The sequence below is a fragment of the Microcaecilia unicolor genome, chromosome 5 (genome assembly GCF_901765095.1).
Source record: "Microcaecilia unicolor chromosome 5, aMicUni1.1, whole genome shotgun sequence".
Taxonomy (NCBI): Eukaryota; Metazoa; Chordata; class Amphibia; order Gymnophiona; family Siphonopidae; genus Microcaecilia; species Microcaecilia unicolor.
Genome location: NC_044035.1, coordinates 321,631,662 through 321,652,732, shown reverse-complemented (window position 1 = coordinate 321,652,732; position 21,071 = coordinate 321,631,662).

The following is a 21,071-nucleotide window of genomic DNA, read 5'->3' as shown; positions in this document are numbered from 1 at the left end:
TTCCCTGAGTCGTTAGCGGAGACGTCGCTGGCAAAGACCCTGGAAACCTGGCTAATTGCGCATTTCCCTGAGGTGGCCATTCAAGGGGAGATAACAATGGACAGAGTACACCGGGTGGGCCCAGCGAGATCGGATGCCACGAAACCCAGAGTTATAATAGCAAAATTTCATAGATATGCTCAAAAGGCACAGCTCTTAAGTTCTTTTAAAAATAAGCGAGAGTCTGTGAAATACGAGGGGCAACAAATCAGGATGTTCCAGGACTACTCGGCGGAATTAGCATCCAAAAGGAGGGCCTTTTCAACCATATGCTCTCATCTAGTAGAAAAGAAATATCGTTTTATGGTACAATTTCCAGCCATTCTAAAGATCCAGCATTTGAACCGCTGGCATGCATTTACAGAGGCAACAGAGGCAGAAGAATGGGTGAAATCTCTGGAACCTGTGTGAAGGCAGTATTTATTGCAGGTGTGTAATGGAGGTCAGCCGGGAATGGAATTTTTGGTTATAAGTTGGATGGTTTAAGCATAAATGTTACATGAGGGAGAAGTCAATTGATGGGGGGGAGACGGCTCTCAAACACCAGGTGAAGACCCGGATAGGCTAATCCCTCAGAGAGAGAGGGGAGCCCAGAGCGAGACTGGGGAGGGGAGGGGAGAGTTATGGGGGGGGGAAAGAGGATCACAGTAATCGTGGAACAGTGAGAGGTAGGGAAGAACACGGGGGGGGGGGGGAAGGGGAGGGGGGAGGGAGCAAGGAAGAAGAACATTGAGAGTTGTAGTCAAAATAGTAAACAGTCAACACACATTGCGAATTAAGAGACAGAGAAAGGATAGGGTAGAACCACAGGGGATGGGCTGGGCCCCTGGGGCAACTTATCAAAAGGGATCAAGGGAGGATACAGAGAAAGAGCTAGACACATAAGTCCACTTTAAGAGTAATCTCGTGGAATGTTTCGGGCATAACATCTCCCGTCAAGAGGACCAAGATTTTAAATCAGCTTAAGCATCATAAGGCCTCGATAGCCTGCATACAGGAGACTAAATTAACAGACATAGAACATGAAAAGCTAAAACAAAAATGGGTGGGAGAATGCTATTACTCGTCTTCGGGGGCTAAAAGAAGTGGGGTGGCGATTCTAATTAAAAAAGGCTTGATGTGTGGCTCTAAACTGATATATAAAGATGGGGAGGGAAGAGTGGTACTGTTGAGTTTAAACATACAGGGACTGCGGGTTTACCTGTGCGCGGTATATGCCCCCAACTCCCATGCAAACACGTTTTACCAAAAGTTAATTTCTCTGGGCCTCCAATACACGGACGCGCCATGGATATGGGCAGGCGATTTTAATAAAGTCCTGGACCCACAATTAGACAGGTCGGGAAAGAGAGAACTTGAGGAGAGGGCTAGTTTGCAAGAGCTGGGAACAGAGTTGGGATTGGTGGACCCCTGGAGGTTACTGCACCCAACCACCTTAGATTACACGCACCAATCAAAAGCCCATGGGACGTGGTCCAGGCTGGATTATATTCTAGTGGACCAGTCATTATTTTTTAGAATTGAACGAGCAGAGATAGGCCCAGTGGAAGTGTCAGACCACTCACTAATTTGGATAGATGTGGTGCATGACATCCCTGGGGAGAAGGGCTATGCATGGAGCTTTCCCTCCTTCCTGTATAAAGATGAAAGATTTGCCATATACATTAGAGAGCAATGGGACCAGTACATAGCCACGAACGCAGGAACATGCACATCCCCAATTATACTATGGGAGGCCTCCAAAGCCGTAGTCAGAGGGGGGATAATAGCCTATATGAGTGCTAGAGGGAAGCGGATAGCGGCGGGCATAATCAACCTGGAGCATGAGCTGAAGAGGGTAAAACATAAATACATACAGCACCCAACAACTGAAAACCGAGATGCCTTAACGGCCACAACGGTGGCACTTAACTCCCTTATACATGACAAAACCCAAAAACAGATGACAGGGAGCCGGTTATATTTTCATAGGTTTGGGAATAAGGCGGGTAGACTGTTAGCCAAAGTGGCGCAAACGCAGAGGCCTAAGAAACTGGTAGCCTCCATTCTCCCTAGGAGGGGCCCACGGGTTCATAGTATAGAGGGAATCACAGAGGCCTTCCATAAGCATTTCACGGAGATGTATTCTAGGGGCGATAGCCCAGAGGAGCAATTAACCATTGACTACATAGTAGACTCCGGAATGCCGAAATTGACACAGACGGAGCGAGATTTGCTCTCCTCACCAATACAGGCCCAAGAGATTCAAAAGGTGCTCAAAACCCTCCCTCTGGGTTCAACACCGGGCCCAGACGGATTTTCAGCTGAATATTATAAGATTTTGCCGATACAATTTTGTGGGCCATTGGTTGAGTATTATGAAGCGGTGGTGCAGAGGGGCTTCTTTACCCCTGGAGAAAATGAAGCAATGATAACACTAATCCCCAAGCCGGGTAAACCGGAGGATCGAGTTGAGTCATACCGCCCAATATCACTTATCAATGTAGATTTAAAAATTTTGGCCCGAGTACTGGCAGAACGGTTAGCATCGCGACTAAAGGAGTTGATAGGGGAACATCAAGTGGGCTTTATAAGGGGTAGACACTCAGGAATTAATGTGAGGAAGATCCTTATGTCAATTGCCCAGAGTAAAGACACAAAGACCAGGATGCTGATGGCTAGTCTCGATGCAGAAAAGCTTTTGATAAAGTTAATTGGGAATATCTGTTTCGAGTGCTAACATATGTGGGGGGAGATGACTGGTTTTTAAGAGCAGTTAAAACTTTATATGAAGGCCCCTCTGCGAAGATTTTAGTAAATGGGGTCAAGTCCCCAAAAATTGAGATACAGGCGGGCACAAGGCAGGGATGCCCGTTATCCCCACTATTGTTTTTGATTTACTTAGAGCCTCTGTTGCGCACGATTGCAGTGGACCCGGACATAGAAGGGGTTCAGTTTCCGGGGCAGGTGGTGAAGGTACTAGCCTTTGCGGATGATCTATTTCTAACTTTGACAAAGCCACAATCATCATTACCGAGGCTGTTAATGACAATAGAGGAGTTTGGGTTCCACTCAGGGTTTACTTTGAACACCCAGAAATCCGTAGCCCTTCCTGTAGGCCCAGAATTAGTAACAGAATGGGAGGGAACGTTTCCACTACAATGGGCACAAGGGGCGGTGACATACTTAGGGGTCCAAGTCCCGGCTGACCTTAAAACACTGTATACCTTAAATATGGCCAAAATGAAGGACAGAGTGGGGAAAACACTTCACAACTGGCAAGCACTGCCCATCTCATTAATGGGACGAGTGGCTCTCTATAACATGATCCTATTTCCTACATGGATTTATGCGTTTCAAATGTTGCCAATGTATCTGAGTGGGAAAGATGAGAGATGGTTACATCAACAACTCAATAAATTCCTGTGGCAAGGCAAACGAGCGCGAATGTCCATCAAGCGAGTCATGCTTCCGCGAGATAAAGGAGGATTGGGCCTTTTGGATTTGAGGCTCTTTTCAACAGCAAGCTCAATGCGACACCTCTCTGACTGGTTTCGGAGCAAAGAATATTTTACAAACACACAAACAGAGACACAATGGTTTCGACACCAGCACTTTGCCAGCTGGTTACATATGCCCTCCAACACCAAAAAGACTGTTGGGGCGGCGGCTCCAATCTTCAGACCGTTGCAAAGGACGTGGAGATGGCTGACAAAGCATTACGAGCTGAGCACGGCGTCCTCACCATTATTGCCAATCAGAGGCAATCCAGCATTCCCTGTGGGGGACACATCCAAGATATTCAAGAACTGGGAAGACCATGGAGTTAGATATCTGTTCCACGTGGTGACGGAGCAAGGTACGATAAAGCCATTCGAAGATTTGTGCACGGAATTCAAGCTGGACAAGAAAGATGCATTTGCATTTATGCAACTACGGCACTATATCCAGTCACTTCCTAGCTCATCGCTTAGTGTGGGAAGCTGGGAGACATATAACGCAATGTTGGGTCTGGACGATCAAACACGGATACCACTTAAATGCTTCCACTGCCTTCTCCGGGAACGGACAAAGAAATATGATTATGAGAAAGAAGCGGGACAATGGACGACAGATTTGGGAGTACCTGTTACAGCGGAACAGCTGGGAAATTGTGTGCAACGAACCTATAAATTGACTGAGAATGCGTGCTGGCAAGAAACGCAATATAGGTTTATCCTGCGCCTTTATGTATCACCACGCAGGGCCTATAGAGCGACACTAAGAGACAATGATGACTGTGCAAAATGTGGGTTAGCGAATGCTCACTTAGGCCATATGTTTTGGTCGTGCCAAAAGGTACATAAATTCTGGAAATCCCTGGCAGAACAGGTGTCAGACATGTGGAAAGTAAAGTGGCACCACTCCCCGAGACAATTATTTCATAGATTTACAATACAAAGTCATAAACCGGCTGGCATGGAAACCTTTTTACAGAGGACAGTCTTAATGGGGAAAAAGGCGATCTTGCAAGTTTGGCTGTCTACAGAAAGTCCAACGATAGCCCAGTGGAGAGCACTTATGATCCACATGTGTTCCCTAGAACGGAAGAGAATTACAGACTTAGCTTCCCAAAAGGGAGATGACTATTGTAAAATATGGGCCCCATTTTGGGAGACTTTGACTGCAACGACAAAAAGTAGAATATTAAACTCTTGAAATAAAGGAAGGGAGGGAGGAGAGGGGGGGATAGAGGGAGGGGAGATATCAAAGGGGGGAAGGGGGGGAATAAAAAATGGAAATAAAGGGAACAGTTTTGGTTGTAAGGACTGTTATTAATATTGTAACCTACATGTATGTTTTAAGTTCCTTTGTGCACTGATGTGAATAAACAAGATTTATAAAAAAAAAAGAACATCTCCAGGCAATAATACAGGGTGTTTTGGAAAGTTTAAAAAACGCAAATTAAGATAGCGAAAGGAATTTTCCAAAGTCTCCAGATGTCTGTCAGCGAGTGTTTCTTTTACAATAAGTGATTGAACTTTCTGCATGTCAGTAGTCTGACATTTGAGTTTATCTAGTCTCATTTGAACACTTTTCAAATTCTCTGTAGTAGTTTTAGAAATATCTTGATTAGAGAGAACCACCACAATCAGGGTAGCAATATAGCTATATGTGCCACTATCGCATCTCATAGCGATCCAAAAGCTACAGTCTGTAGTTTCTCCAATGGAGGTATTACCACTTTGGGCTTCTGAGCTTCCAATACCTGGACAAGTTCAGATGGCCCCGCCATTATAGATGATCCTGGCATCTTAGAAGCCTTCTCTCCAGCTTAAAGTTCTTCCAATGGTGCGTCAACAATCGATGTGGAACTCCTCTCTGTGATGGGTGCACCATCCTAGGGCAGCTCTGACCACTGCTCGTCACTCAATGACGCCATCCAAGGTGGACCTGTTCAGGGCTCAGAGTGGTTTCAAGCATTCAGAGAGACACCACTTCTAGCACCTCAGCAGAACTCATCCACAGCAAACCGAGCAAACCGGACCTTGGATTGCCGATAGGGGGGAGCTCCCTGGGTTTCAGAGGGAAAATCCTTGGTCTTCTCCTTACGCTTATTCCCCATTCCTGAGGAAAATGTCATAGTAGTAGTAGTAGTACTCTGCAGCTGGGGATGCTATGAGCACTGTCAGGGGCCAACAGGCGCGAATGATCAAAGGAATATGTTTTGTAGGGATAGGCTGTCATTTGCAACAACACGGGAATTTTCAATGACACATCATCACATGTTAATGCACATCATTAGCAAATGAAAATGAGCATAAAAATTACATTTACCAGCTTTGCACATGCATAATGAGATCAGAAACATCAATAACTGGGTGCTAAAAATCAATTACTGGTGTTAATTTGCAGTCTTTTTTGTTTGTTTGTTTGTTTTTGTATTGCATTTGATATACCACTCAAGCCTACACATAGGGCATAAAGTTGTTCACATACAAATATCTGTACAGCTACTTTCTGTCCAAAATGGGCTCACAATCTTAAGCATTATTTGTAGCTGGGGCAATGGAGGGCTAAGTGACTTGCCCAGAGTCACAAGGAGCTGCCTGTGCCTGAAGTGGGAATCGAACTCAGTTCCCCAGGACCAAAGTCCACCACCCTAACCACTAGGCCACTCCTCCACTGTTGCTACTATTTGAGATTCTACATGGAATGTTGCTGTTCCACCAATGTGGCCGCGCAGGCTTCTGCTTCTGTGAGTCTGACGTCCTGCACATACGTGCAGGACGTCAGACTCACAGAAACAGAAGCCTGCGCAGCCTTCTACATGGAATGTTGCTAGCAACATTCCATGTAGAATCTCCAATAGTATCTATTTTGTTTTTGTTACATTTGTACCCTGCGCTTTCCCACTCATGGCAGGCTCAATGCGGCTTACATGGGGCAATGGAGGGTTAAGTGACTTGCCCAGAGTCACAAGAAGCTGCCTGTGCCTGAAGTGGGAATCAAACTCAGTTCCTCAGGACCAAAGTCCACCACCCTAACCACTAGGCCACTCCTCCACTGTTGCTACTATTTGAGATTCTACATGGAATGTTGCTGTTCCACCAATGTGGCCGCGCAGGCTTCTGCTTCTGTGAGTCTGACGTCCTGCAGGACGTCAGACTCACAGAAACAGAAGCCTGCGCAGCCTTCTACATGGAATGTTGCTAGTGGAATAGCAACATTCCATGTAGAATCTCCAATAGTAGCAACATTCCATGTAGAATCTCCAATAGTATCTATTTTATTTTTGTTACATTTGTACCCCGCGCTTTCCCAGTCATGGCAGGCTCAATGCAGCTTACATGGGGCAATGGAGGGTTAAGTGACTTGCCCAGAGTCACAAGAAGCTGCGGTGAGATTTGAACCCAGATCCCTAGGATCTGGGCCCACCACACACTATTAGGCTACTTCTCCACTCCAGGGGCAATGGAGGGCTTAGTGACTTGCCCAGGGTTACAAGGAGCTGCAGTGGGAATTGAACCCAGTTCCCCAAATCTGTAGCCTACTGCACCTAACCACTAGGTCACTCCTCCAGTCTTAAACATTTGCACACACATCTCTCTAGGTGCTATTCTATAAATCTCAATTGCACATATATTAATATGGGCATGGCCAGGGGGCGTGTTGGGGCATTCCAAAAAGTTGCAGGTGGATTTACAGAATTCGCCTGAAATGTGCCTAAGTTGGGTGCTGGCATTTACACGTGCTTTTAACAGTTGTAAGTACAGCGGCCAAAAGATAGGCACCAGATCCTTTTTGAATGCTATTCTATAAAGGGTGCACTCCCTTTATAGAATAGCACTTAGGGTCCCATATTTTTTGGCACCATATATTGAATTATTTTTTGTTTGTTTTTTTCTTTTTCTGATGTGCGCTCTTTTCAAATAGTGTTCACCAGGGGCGGACTGACCATTCAGGCAACTGGGCAGTTCCCGAGGGCCCAGAGGCTGGTGATCTAGTGGCCTCTGCAGGGGGAGGGGCGTGTTCTTTCCTGCCTGGCCCGCTGGGCTGCCGCTATCTCCTGCCCACCCAGCACCACCGTATTTTAAAAATGGTAGCCGAGACTTCCTGCAGAAGTTTTGCAAGACTGTCAAGACCCACGAGACTACTGCAGGAAGTCTCGGCCACCATTTTGAAAACATGGTGGTGCCAGCAGGTAGGGGAATAGTGGCAGCGCAGTGAGCAGGAAATAACATGCCCCCCTCAGAGGTCACCAGACCACCAGGGCCCCTCAGGTAGGACCGGGGCAGCGGGGGCATCAGCGGCAGGGGCAGCAGGGAGGATATCGGACAAAGGCTGGGAGGGGGGCCCAGAGCACCCCCAGTGCCCGGGGGCCCAGACCACCCCCAGTCCGCCCCTGGTGTTCACCCTCTAGGAAGTGTGTGTCCTCTTTACAAATATTGTGCACTCTTTAGAAAGAGAGTGCCCTCTTTGCAAATAACCTGTGCTCTTTAGATAACATTTTCCCTCTGCAAATAGTATGCAAACATCCAAAAGGGAAAACAAGGGACATGGACGTCTGTATGTGTAACCCATGGCTGTCATTAGGGGAGTGACTGGAGGACCCGGGAGGAGCTCAGAGGCATAGGCGGTCGGTGGCCCAACTGTTTGGGGAGGCTAAAGGGGCGGGGTCAGGGGCGGTGCCAGGGGGGGGCTTACATCCATAATTATCTGACAACAGAAAAAAATAAGTAAAAATAAAATAGTAACAAGTAATACCTTTTATTAAATTTAGATATTAGATATGTATCATATGTCAAAGAATAAAGTGGTTGCTCAAACTGTCTGAGAGCTTGATGGCTGAACAGTATAGTTGGAAGGAAAGTGCATTTCTATAGAATAGGCAGTCAGAACTTTTGGATGACACAAAAGCACCAGCACTAAGGTCCAATTTCCAGAGTGCAGAGATACCAAGGGTGTCCCATCCCAAATGTGAAAAGTATCACCCCAATTAGTGAGATTCAAGGTTAGCAAGTGAAAGTTGAGCTACTACTAAGAATGCTATGAGCTAAATTAAGTCCAAATTCTAATATTAGGCATATTGAAAAGTAATGCAAAACCTTAAAAAAGTCACTCAGGACCTATGAAGCAAATTGACTGTAACATAAGAATAGCCATACTGAGTCAGACCAACAGATTTAAATTTCGAAACTGACACATTCCACTCACCAGATTAAAAAATGAATAAATATTTGAAACAAAAATGTATAATAAGGTGATACCTTTTTATTTAACTAATTTAATAAATTTTTTGACTAGCTTTTTGGAGTTTACTAACCTGAGGAAGGAGGTTTAGACCTCTGAAAGCAAGTCAAAAATGTATTTAGTCCAATAAAAAGTTGTCATCTTACATTTTTTTGTTTTATTTTTATTTAGTAACCTGTAAAGTGGACTAACATGGCTACTTTATTCTACATTAAAAATAATTTTACCTTTGCTATCTGGCATCTAATTTTTCTAATTGTGCAGGTCACAGTCTCTGGTTACTTCCTTTCTGTCTTTTAACTCTTTCCATATCTCCTGTCCATTTATTATTTTTCTCTTTGCATGTCTTCTTCACATCTTCTATTACATCCATCTCCGGCACTGATATTTTCTTTTCTGCTTTCTTCCATTTTTCTGCCTCTCTGACCACTCAGACTTATCCATGCTTCAATTTCCCTGTTTTCCATCTTTTTCCCTCACCCAGGGTGTGTATGTGTATCTCAACTCCCCCTCAGCCATATCGGATCTGTTTCTCTCCCACCCCGCCATCCAGAATCTTGTGTGTGTGTGTGTGTCTCTCTCCCTGCCTGCCATAATCTCCTGTTTCTCTCCCTCCATCTAACTTTCTTCCCCCTCCCTGCCATGCAGCATCTCTTCTCTCTCTTCCCCTGCCCCAGGCACCCAGGATCTCCTCTCTCTCTCTCCCACCTCACATGCCATACAGATCTCTTCTGTCTCTCTCTCGCCCCATACAATGCACCTCTGTCTCTCCCCCACCTTCCAGCATTGCTCCTCTCTCTCTCTTCACTCTACACCTCAGCCTCTCTTCTTCCACTGCCTGTTTTTATTTTCACTATCCAGCTTTGCTCCTCTGTCTCTCCCCCCCCCCCCAATATCCAGCTTTTTGCTCCTCTGTTTCTTCTCTCCCCCTAATATCCAGCTTTGCCCATCTGCCTCTTCTCCCCCAAAACATCTAGCTTTGCTTCTCTGTCTGCCCTCCCCTGCCAATATCCAACATTGTGCCTCTGCCTCTTCCCTCCCCCATCATCCTCTCTGTTTCCTTCCATTTCCTGCCTCCTGCATTATCTTCCACCTAGCCGCAAAAAGAAAAAGAAGCTGGAACTTCCCTTCCATGCTGCCTTGCTGCCAAACCCGCTGCCTCTTTGATTCAGTGGCCATCGGTAAACAAACACCATAGAGCTCTGCACGGCAGCGCTGACAGCTCTTCTGGTCCCACCCTCTATGATGCAACATCCTGTTTGGGCAGGAACCGGCAATTTCTCAGCGACGTGCAGAGCTCTATGGCCCTGCACACAGTCTGTTTATTGATGGCCACTGAATCGGGGAGCAGAGAGTCTCAGGCAGAAAGGCAGCGGGGAGGAGAAGCTCCAGTTAATACCTTATGCTGCCGCCAGATTGGGAAGCGCTCCAAAAGAGATTACATTTGGACTGGGGAGGCTTAGCCTCCCCAAGCCTCTTATACAGGGCACCTATGCTCAGAGGTTATAAAAGGGAAACCCTGTGGGAAGGATTTGTCTCTGGTTCTGCCTCTTGACAGAGTAACTAGGGCTAGGCTCTGGGTTGCTAGAGTTGTGTGTTGCTGATAGCCCCCTGCCAGGTGACCCAGTGCAGTTAAGGGGGGTCCTGCAGTGCTGTAATTGATGGATTGAAGTTATAGACTGTGAACTGTTACATTGAATCAGACATTTGAGGAGCCAGAAACCTGGCAGATTGGGGAGTCCAGCCATAACCAGGGCTCAGGTGGAGTGTGGTCTACCCCTTCTGTTTCACTTTCAGGGGAGAGGGCAGGGGACAGCAGCCACTGAGGCAGTGGCATAGCTGGGGGTGGGGGGCTTAGGGGCCCAAGCCCTCCAATTTGGGTTTAATTCCCCCAAAATTGATGCGCTGTCTGCTGGTTTGGCTGGCGGCGGTCCCTAAACCCCGTCAACAGAAGCCCTCCTCCAGCCAACGCGTGTTTTCCTGAGTCACTGTGCTGCCTGCCCTGCCCCCCACCCCCCATGCACATGTTTGGTATTAGTGAAATTGAGCAAACACAAGGGAGGCACGGGGGGGGGGGGGGTGGCTTCCCTTGCGCATGCTCACTTTCATTAAAGCCAAACATGTGCAAGGGGGGAGAAGAAGGACATGAAGTGCGGTAGCTCAGGAAAACAAACATCGGCTGGAGGAAGACTCCCATTAGTGGGGCAGAGAGCGGTGAGAAGACAGGGCAAAATTTTGTCCCCCCCCCCCCCCCCCCCCCCCCCCCCCCCCACACACACACACACACCCACACTTTGGGCTCAGGCCTCTTCCCCCTCCCCCCCAAACCTGAGGTCTGGCTATGTGCCTGCATTGGGGGATTAAGACGGTGTCATGCTTTAATCCATCCAATGGACAGCTGCTCAATCAAGGCACCTAAAAAAGGTCTAAATAAGGCCATCCATCTTTTTAGACATGGCCGTTTCTTCCGCTTCAATAGTCGTCCAGATTTCAGGCCCTCTCTGATCCTGGAAAACACACCTACACATGCCCCCCTCGCTATGTGGATGTTCTGCTGTGTTGGAAATACCTTTCCTGCCTTTGCAAAATCAGTTCTTGGACGTTTCAAGCACATGGATGTCCATTTTGGCCTTTTGAGACCTCCATATGCTTCGAAACTAAGCAGTGTAAGTACTAAATTTGGTCATTTTTTTTATCCTTTACTTAAAGGATAAAAAGAAAAGGAAGGCAGCAGCAGCAGCTTTCCTACTATTACATAGTAACATAGTAGATGACGGCAGAGAGAGACCTGCCCAACAAGATAACTCATATGTGCTACTTTTTGTGTATACCTTACTTTGATTTGTATCTGTCTTTTTCAGGACACAGACCCTATAAGTCTGCCCAGCACTAACTCCGCCTCCCAACCACCAGCCCCGCCTCTGCCATCCAATCTCCGCTAAGCTCCTGAGATACATAGCACTAAGGTGTTGTTTACTCATTAGAGTGCCCTCCTCCAGCAAAATATGAAAATTATGCAGGTAAAGAAAAAGCAGGAGAATCAACAGTTAGTGAAAAGTTAGAAAAAGAGCACAATGAGGCTTGTACTTACAAATTATGAGCTTCATTTCTTGCAGCACAAAACCAGAATGATCAAAAAGAAATCCTTTGTTTACATCAAGAAGTAGATAGGCAGAGGACAGAAATAAAGGAGTAAAGGTGAGAAGCAGCTTGGTGCATGCATTGAATATCCAGGTCAGTGAAAGGACTCAGAAGTTATGCAGGTACAGCCAAATTTCAGTGCCATAATAGCATAGGGCACACTTGGGACTGCTATTTAAGTTGTCCTTTTTGCCCAGTTAGCTTTCTGGGCACCAGCACTGAATAAGTACATAAGTATTGCCACACTGGGACAGACCAAAAGTCCATCACGCCATCATTCTGTTTCCAACAGTGGCCAATCCAGGTCACAAATACCTGGCAAGATCCCAAAAAAGTACACAACATTTTATATTGCTTATTCCAGTAATTAGCAGTGGATTTTCCCCAAGTCCATTTTAATAATGGTCTATGAACTTTTCCTTTAGGAAGCCATCCAAACCTTTTTTAAACCCCGCCAAGCTAACTGCATTTACCACATTCTCTGGCAACGAATTCCAGAATTTAATTACATGTTGAGTGAAGAAAACTTTTCTCCGATTCGTTTTAAATTTACTACTTTGTAGCTTCATTGCATGCCCCCTAGTCCTAGTATTTTTGGAAAGAGTAAACAAACGATTCACGTATACCCATTCCACTCATTATTTTATAGATCTCTATCATATCTCCTCTCAGCCATCTTTTCTCCAAGCTGAAGAGCCCTAGTTGCTTCAGCCTTTCCTCATAGGGAAATCATCCCAGCCCCTCTATCATTTTCGTCACCCTTCTCTGTACCTTTTCTAATTCCACTATATCTTTTTTTGAGATGCGGCTGTTGGTGCCCACATAATTTCAGCAACCTCTCATATTCTGACCCTGGACTACCCTGGGACTGTCCAGACAGTGCCACTGCAGTCAGAGGGTACATTCTGTTGCACTGCCTGGTTAATTGCTACTGAGTATCCCCTCTTGGCCTGCAATTTAATCAGGTAAGAGCCTCTCCTGCCCAGTTAAATTATTTTGAATATCAGGCCCTTTGTGACCTGTACTTGGAAGTAAATGTATTTTCTAAATTCCAAGCTCTCTTCAAAATCAATATGGTCCCTGCAGTGGTGTAGCCATTCAAGGTAGGTGTGTTGCATACACATCCCCTCTCAGCTTCTCCTTTCTCCCTCCCGCTGCATCTCACTCTTCCCTTCCCAGCTCTGCAAAGCTCTTGCAATTCCCTTCCTTCCCCCACTGCCCCCCCCCCCCCCCCCGTGTAGGCTGCAGGTAGCCTAAGAGTGCCATTGGCACTGCCCGGGTAAACACTGGAGATGATTTTAAGGTAAGGGGGGAGTGACGGCAAGAGATACACCCCCTGTTCAAAATTCCTGGCTATGCCTCTGGGTCCCTGTTATCCAAAAACATCAAGAAGGATCTAATTGACTGTTCTAACTTCTATGCCCTGGATGCTATATATGGCGCTTTGAGTTTTGCAGGCAAATTTGGATGCACGTGCAACTAATTGATTAATGAGCCAATCAGTGCTGATAATTGGACAATAGCAAGCAATTAGCACTAATTGGTAATAATTAGAATTTTCACATGCATAATTTTAGGGATATTCTATAGTGTGCATAAATTCTAGTGCATAGATCCAAAAAGGGGGCGTGGCCATAGGTGGGTCAGGGACATTCCAAAAATTTATGTGCTCTGTTATAGAATTAGCAGGACCCATGCCTAATTTATACATGGGGATTTAGATCAGGTTTTCATTGGTATAAATGGTCATGCCTAAATGTAGTTGCGGTTCCCAGCACTACGCACTAGCCTATAAACCGTGCCTAACTTTAAGCCTGGTTTATAGAATAGGACTAAATGCTATTTTTTTCGGCACAGATTTTTTAGGCACCATTTATAGAATCTACCCCTATGTTTCTTGGTCTAGGAGGATAAGTGTCCTAAAAGTAAATATTTTTCCATGTCCCTATACTTTTTATCATTCCTGCTAAAATTTTCTTTCAACCCAATTTCTTAAACAATTCAGGTTTTAAAAAATCCTATTTTAATTTTTAACCCATTGTATATGTGCTTTCTGTTTGTAAGAATAGAAATAGACCAGCCATATCCCCCAATAAGACCTTGGACCCCCCCCCCCCCCCCCCCCGCCCCAGTACCTCCATCACAGCATGAACCTTGGAGGAATCCTCTCCCCCCACCCATGTAGTCTTCAAGTGAAAAAAATTGCCTACCCCTGTTAAAAATGATTTGAATGATCATAACTCTGTCACTGTGTTCAATCTGCAGATATACTGGGAAACTTAGAAGGGGTTAACATAATTTCCTTTTCTAGCTATTAAAAGGAATTAAGTATCAGCCACAAAATGTATTCAAAGATAAAATCCAAAAGCTGGAGGCACAGCATAAGGCATGTTGTTACAAGGATCTAATCTTAGCCAATGAGAAACTTAACACTCTTCCAAACTCCTAAACAGAAAGGTCTTTTAGATACACGAGGCAGTCATTTCACCAACATTGTAAAAAGTGCTGCTCCCTTTTTGGCAAACACTGCTAGGAAGGACGCATTCAGTTTTATTATTAATAGTACTTGAGATAAATCTGGAGAAGTTAGAAATGGATCTAGAGGAATCAACGTTCGGTTGGTTTTTTAGCATTTCCCTTCATTCTCTGCTCCAAGATTGAAGTGCTATGTCTTCTTACCAGGTCTTGTGCTTTATCTGGTTAAATAACTATCAGCTACATTTACCAAAAAGAGCTACTATGCCTAAGACGCATTACTTATTGCAGATCCTATTTTATGCATTGGAACCTATTTACTATAACACACATTATTTATGTATTTATTCATTCAATCATTTAAAACTGCTATAATACATACCATCTACAGTTCTGAGGGGAGTACAAAAGAAAGCAACACAATTGTAAACTGAGCAAAAAAAACAACACAGTTTTTCAAATCTGAATTGCCTATGTATAAATAACGTTAATCTGCTTCCTTGATTATTTTAAATATATGTGACATATGTAGGAAATGCTTTCTGAAATAAACATACTTTAGTGCATTTTAATGTGGTAATTAACTTTAGTAAATTTATCTCTATCTTTGAGATTGATAATGGAATCAAACTTTCACCTGGAGAGAAGTGTCCAGGACCAGATGGCTTTCAGGAAGCCATCTGGTCCTGGCCACTTAGGATTTCTATGTAATTATTGTTTGTTTTTTTCCAAAATATAAAATGATCTGTTTAACTTTGTTAATCATACTATTTCCTTAAACACTCTCTGAAACCACAATTACCTTGATACATAAAAAAGAGAAAGATTACATCATCAATGTATCTTTCCTGAGTAGTAGGTGTCAGCAGGTGTGTCTCAATGGGAATAGTATCCTTACCTGCAGGAGGTTTTGGCCTCTGAAAATGCATTAAATTTGTCTTATAAAAAGGCATCACCTTATTTTCATATATTTTTTTTGTATTTATTAAATTTTAACTTAGGGAGTGAAATATGTCAGTTTTTGAAATTTACATCTGCCATCTTTATATTTTGAACAGAGCAGGAGGGCATGCATAACTATCTCTGATGTTGCACTGTATGCGAATGTGGCTTCAGGTTTTAATTTTTGTCTACATATTTCCCATTTTTAGTGTGTGGTTACTTATACTTGGTGAGGATAAATCTGTATTCCACGTGTGAAAAAGGCCAAGCAATCTGTTAGCACTGACTATCTATAGAATTGATCTGTACTAATCTAGTGGTAGTTCCAGGTATGCTACATCTTAAGTAGAGAGGTGTGGTAGCCGTGTTAGTCCACTCTTAAAGGTTATCAATAGAAATCAAACAAAATAGAAATCAAACAAAATAAAACATGGAAAAGGTATGTTACATAAAGGGTTTACAATCTAAGGACCAGATTTACTGAAGTGTGCTGCCATTTTAAAGTGCACTAATGCTGTTAATGCTGGTTATTAGTAAACAGGACTCACTGTATAAAATAAGCCCTAGAGAAATAATGTTCTGTACCTGAGGCTATGGGGAGTGAAGTGGCTCATCTAAAGTCACAAGGAGCAGCAGCAGGAGAGGTAGGATTCAGAAGCATAGCCAGGTTTTAAGGTCAGGGGGAGCAGACCTGTATGTAAAATAGGCATCAATGTGAAACTGAAGGGCTGATCTGCATAGATGCAATTTTATTCAAAATCTGTTTGGGGGAGCAGCTGTACCCCTTTCACCCCACCTAACTAGCCTCTGGTGTGACTTGAAAACTAGGCTACTCCTCTACTCCTTTAGGAAAGGGGTCAAGGTCTTCTTACTTTCTGTCTTTTTTTTATTTTCATTTTAAATATTGGTTCTGGAGGTTGAGAACTATCTCCACCCCTACCCCACCCCACTCCACCCCCCTCCACCCCCATATTTAAACTTGGTGTTGCTTTAAAATGCTGACCAAGTTGTTTAAACTTTAACCTGGATGTTCAATGCCAAGTCGCAGTGTTGACTGTTCAGTATAAAGTGGCTGCCAGATGTTACCTGGTTACTTCAGCACCAGTTCTTACTTTGGGAAGCCAAAAGCCTGTTGGTAAGAGCAAGGAAACCCCTGACAGCTGCATCCTCTGGCTGGTTCAAACAGGTCCCAGAAAGTTAACTAACTCCTGGCTCGAGAACAGCACAGAAAAGCCACCTAGAGGTTCTCCACTTACAAACCTAGTTGCCATCTCTGTGGGTGCTATTTGAGCTCCCCCAGTATTGAGCAAACTCCTTCACTTGTAAGAAGCATTACTACTACTCATTACAGAACCTCCAATCATTTTGAAAAGTTTGCTTCTTTGCCTACAAAAGTACTCTCGTTGCAGAAACAAGATTCACGTTTAAACTGCAACGTGCAAGTGCCACGACTGCAGTGCTCCAGCCCCCTGCTGCCTTGCCCTTCACGCGCTCGCGCAGCTCCTCCGGGTTTTTGATATTCTGTGCTGGGCAGCACTGGGCTCCCACGCATGCGTCTCCCATTCAGCACGCGCTGTGCCCTGGCTGGCTGCTGAGTAGGGCAGAGGGACTCACTGGGGACTTGCAAGAGGATCAGTCGAAGGAGCAATGACTGAAGGAGAACAGCTTAGCAACCGCCGGCACAGCGGCACACCGCAGCAGCCCCCCACGCCGAATCAGCAGGCAGCAAGAGACAAGGAGCGGAGCATGGAAAACGTGACTTTAAAAAAAGAGATCAGGCTCCTCAGTGCTTGTGCCATCATTATAGGTGAGTTCCAGGGGGCAAACATTGCAACCAGTTTTTATTTAAAAAGTGTGCAATATTTTGTCTCCAGGACAACTTTTGTTTCTTTTAATGTGGTGTTTTCTTTCTATATACTTTATATCTTTGATTTGGAGCACTTTAAGACCTATTAAAAACCTGGTTTAAAAGTTTGTGCGCCCTTTAAGAGGTGGTAAGCACTAATGCATGCATGCATACCGTATGCTAAAAGGCACTACAGCGGGACACACTCAGGCATTTGGCTTCAGTTTTTAATTTTTTCCCATTTTTAGTGTGTGGTTACTTATACTTGGTGAGGATAAATCTGTATTCCACGTGTGAAAAAGGCCAAGCAATCTGTTAGCACTGACTATCTATATAGAATTGATCTGTACTAATCTAGTGGTAGTTCCAGGTATGCTACATCTTAAGTAGAGAGGTGTGGTAGCCGTGTTAGTCCACTCTTAAAGGTTATCAATAGAAATCAAACAAAATAGAAATCAAACAAAATAAAACATGGAAAAGGTATGTTACATAAAGGGTTTACAATCTAAGGACCAGATTTACTGAAGTGTGCTGCCATTTTAAAGTGCACTAATGCTGTTAATGCTGGTTATTAGTAAACAGGACTCACTGTATAAAATAAGCCCTAGAGAAATAATGTTCTGTACCTGAGGCTATGGGGAGTGAAGTGGCTCATCTAAAGTCACAAGGAGCAGCAGCAGGAGAGGTAGGATTCAGAAGCATAGCCAGGTTTTAAGGTCAGGGGGAGCAGACCTGTATGTAAAATAGGCATCAATGTGACACTGAAGGGCTGATCTGCATAGATGCAATTTTATTCAAAATCTGTTTGGGGGAGCAGCTGTACCCCTTTCATCCCACCTAACTAGCCTCTGGTGTGACTTGAAAACTAGGCTACTCCTCTACTCCTTTAGGAAAGGGGTCAAGGTCTTTTTTTTTTTCATTTTAAATATTGGTTCTGGAGGTTAAGAACTATCTCCACCCCCACTCCACCCCCCTCCACCCCCATATTTAAACTTGGTGTTGCTTTAAAATGCTGACCAAGTTGTTTAAACTTTAACCTGGATGTTCAATGCCAAGTCGCAGTGTTGACTGTTCAGTATAAAGTGGCTGCCAGATGTTACCTGGTTACTTCAGCACCAGTTCTTACTTTGGGAAGCAGGTCTGTACCTAGGGTCTCTAGTGCCCCCCTGCAGACTATCAGTTGGCGCCCCCTCCCCATGTGGCACAAGATGCAAAGGAAATAGGAGCTGAAAGATGGAGTGCATCTTTGTGGGATTGCTCCATCCATGCCCAGCATTTCTTCTCTCTCCCTTCCCCTCCATCCATGTGCATCTCCTTCCTCTGTCTTCCCTTCCCTCCCCTCCATCTATGTCCAGCAATTTCTACTCTCTCCCTGGGCCCTGCCCTCCTATCCATGTCCATCCTTGTCCCTCTCTGCCCTTCCCTCCTGCATCCATATCCAGAAATTCTCCTCTCTCCTCCATGTTCAGCAATTTCTCCTCTCTCCCTGGGCCCTGTCCTCCCATCCATGTCCATCCTTGTCCCTCTCTGCCCTTCCCTCCTCCATCCATATCCAGCAATTCTCCTCTCTCCCTTCCCCTCCATTTCCAGCAATTTCTCCTCTCCCTGGGCCCTGCCCTCCCATCCATGTCCCTCTCTGCCCTTCCCTTACCTCAGCTCCTCGCCGCCCTGGGGGCTTTAAATCTTTTACCTCCGATGGTCGCAGCAGCTGAGCAGCATCAGTGAAAGTGCTGCCGACGTCTCCAGCCTTCCCTTCGCACTCGCTCGTTCATTCCCTCAGTGTCCCGCCTTCTTCTGACGTCATTTCCTTGCAAGGGTGGGACACTGAGGGAACCAGCGAGCACGAAGGGAAGGCTGGAGACGTCAGCAGCGCTTTCACTGATGCTACTCAGCTGCTGCGACCGTCAGAGGTAAAAGAATTAAAGCCCCCTGGGCGGCATGGAGCTGAGGTAATCAGCGAGGGTAAGCACCGCAGCGGCGCCCCCCAGAGGTCGGCGCCCCCCTGCGGTGCTTACCCCGCTTACTGTGTTGGCACGGCCCTGTTGGAAAGCCAAAAGCCTGTTGGTAAGAGCAAGGAAAACCCTGACAGCTGTATCCTCTGGCTGGTTCAAACAGGTCCCAGAAAGTTAACTAACTCCTGGCTCGAGAACAGCACAGAAAAGCCACCTAGAGGTTCTCCACTTACAAACCTAGTTGCCATCTCTGTGGGTGCTGTTTGAGCGCCCCCAGTATTGAGCAAACTCCTTCACTTGTAAGAAGCATTACTACTCATTCCAGCAGCTCCAATCATTTTGAAAAGTTTGCTTCTTTGCCTACAAAAGTACTCTCGTTGCAGAAACAAGATTCACGTTTAAACTGCAACGTGCAAGTGTCATGACTGCAGTGCTCCAGCCCCCTGCTGCCTTGCCCTTCACATGCTCGCGCAGCTCCTCCAGGTTTTTGATATTCTGTGCTGGGCAGCACTGGGCTCCCACGCATGCATCTCCCATTCAGCACGCGCTGTGCCCTGGCTGGCTGCTGAGTCGGGCAGAGGGACTCACTGGGGACTTGCAAGAGGATCAGTTGACGGAGCAATGACTGAAGGAGAGCAGCTCAGCAACCGCGGGCACAGCGGCACACCGCAGCAGCCCCCCCACACCGAATCAGTGGGCAGCAAGAGGCAAGGAGCGGAGCATGGAAAAAGTGACTTAAAAAAAAGCAAGGCCCAGTGCCCCCCTCCCCCCTGGGTGCACGGAGCCGCTACTAACATGGCGCCGTGCCCCGATGGGGGGCATGCGCAAAGATCCCAGCGGGGTGCAAGCAGGGAGCGTCAGCACCCCGCTGGGATGGGTGGGGTAAGAAAAGGGGTATATAACCCCGAGACAGAGCCCGGACGTCCTCTTTCGGCATCCGGGCATTCAGCCTGCACCTCACCTGCATTGCCTTAAGTCCCAGAGGCGGCACAGGAAGTCGGGGCACGAGGGCAGGAGCACATGCTGCGGGTGCGGGCCGGTGCCGATCGCCGCGTGGAGTCGTAGGAGGTTGAGCCCATCCAGCCCGGGTCGGAGGCATCCTTTGGGAACCCGCAGTAAGTACAAAAAAAGGGGGGGGGGGGTTAAGAAGAAAAGTAGGGGGTGAACAGCCCAGCGCTCGTGCTGCAAGGTCCTTCCTGGTCTGCCGGAGTCATGAGGCCAAAGCGATGCGTGTTAGGTGTTAGCTTAGGGAGTCCTGACCTAGGATGGCCCCTCTCTCTGCCTTCCTTGCAGCTCCCCGTATGGTTTTTTTCCTTCATAATAAAAGCGGGCGCCCTGTAGGCAAATCTCTCTCTGCCTTCCCCACAGTGGCGTAGCCAAGGGTGGGCTTTGGTGGGCCCAGGCCCACCCACCCACCCACTTTGAGCTCAGGCCCACCAGTAGCAGCACACCTAAGATGTGGCTGGCAGAGATTCCCAAGCTGAAAACTCCCAGCAACTGTCCCTCCTGCATACCTTATAAATAGCAGATCTGCGCCTGCAGGAAGCAGCGATTGATACATACTGCTCACACCGGCCCCAAAGCCTTCCCCTCTGACTTATTCCCGCCTATGCAGAAACAGAAAGCTGCATCAGTGGAAGAATGTGGGCCAACATGAGTACTGTGTATTAGTTGCTGCTTACTGCAGGTGAAATTCTGCTATTTAAAAGGTATGCAGGAGAGGGGGGATATTTGAGAGACCATACAGCATGCAGGCAAGAGAAGGACAGACCACATCACCTGTGGGATGGGGTGGGGTTCTTCTGCCCACCCATCTTGGGTCCAGGTCCATCCAAAATTGGATGTCTGGCTACGCCCCTGCGTCTGGTTTCCCTTCATAATAAAAGCAGCCGGCCTGTAGGCAAATCTCTCACTGCCTTCCTTGCAGCTCTCCGTCTGGTTTTCCCTTCATAATAAAAGCAGAC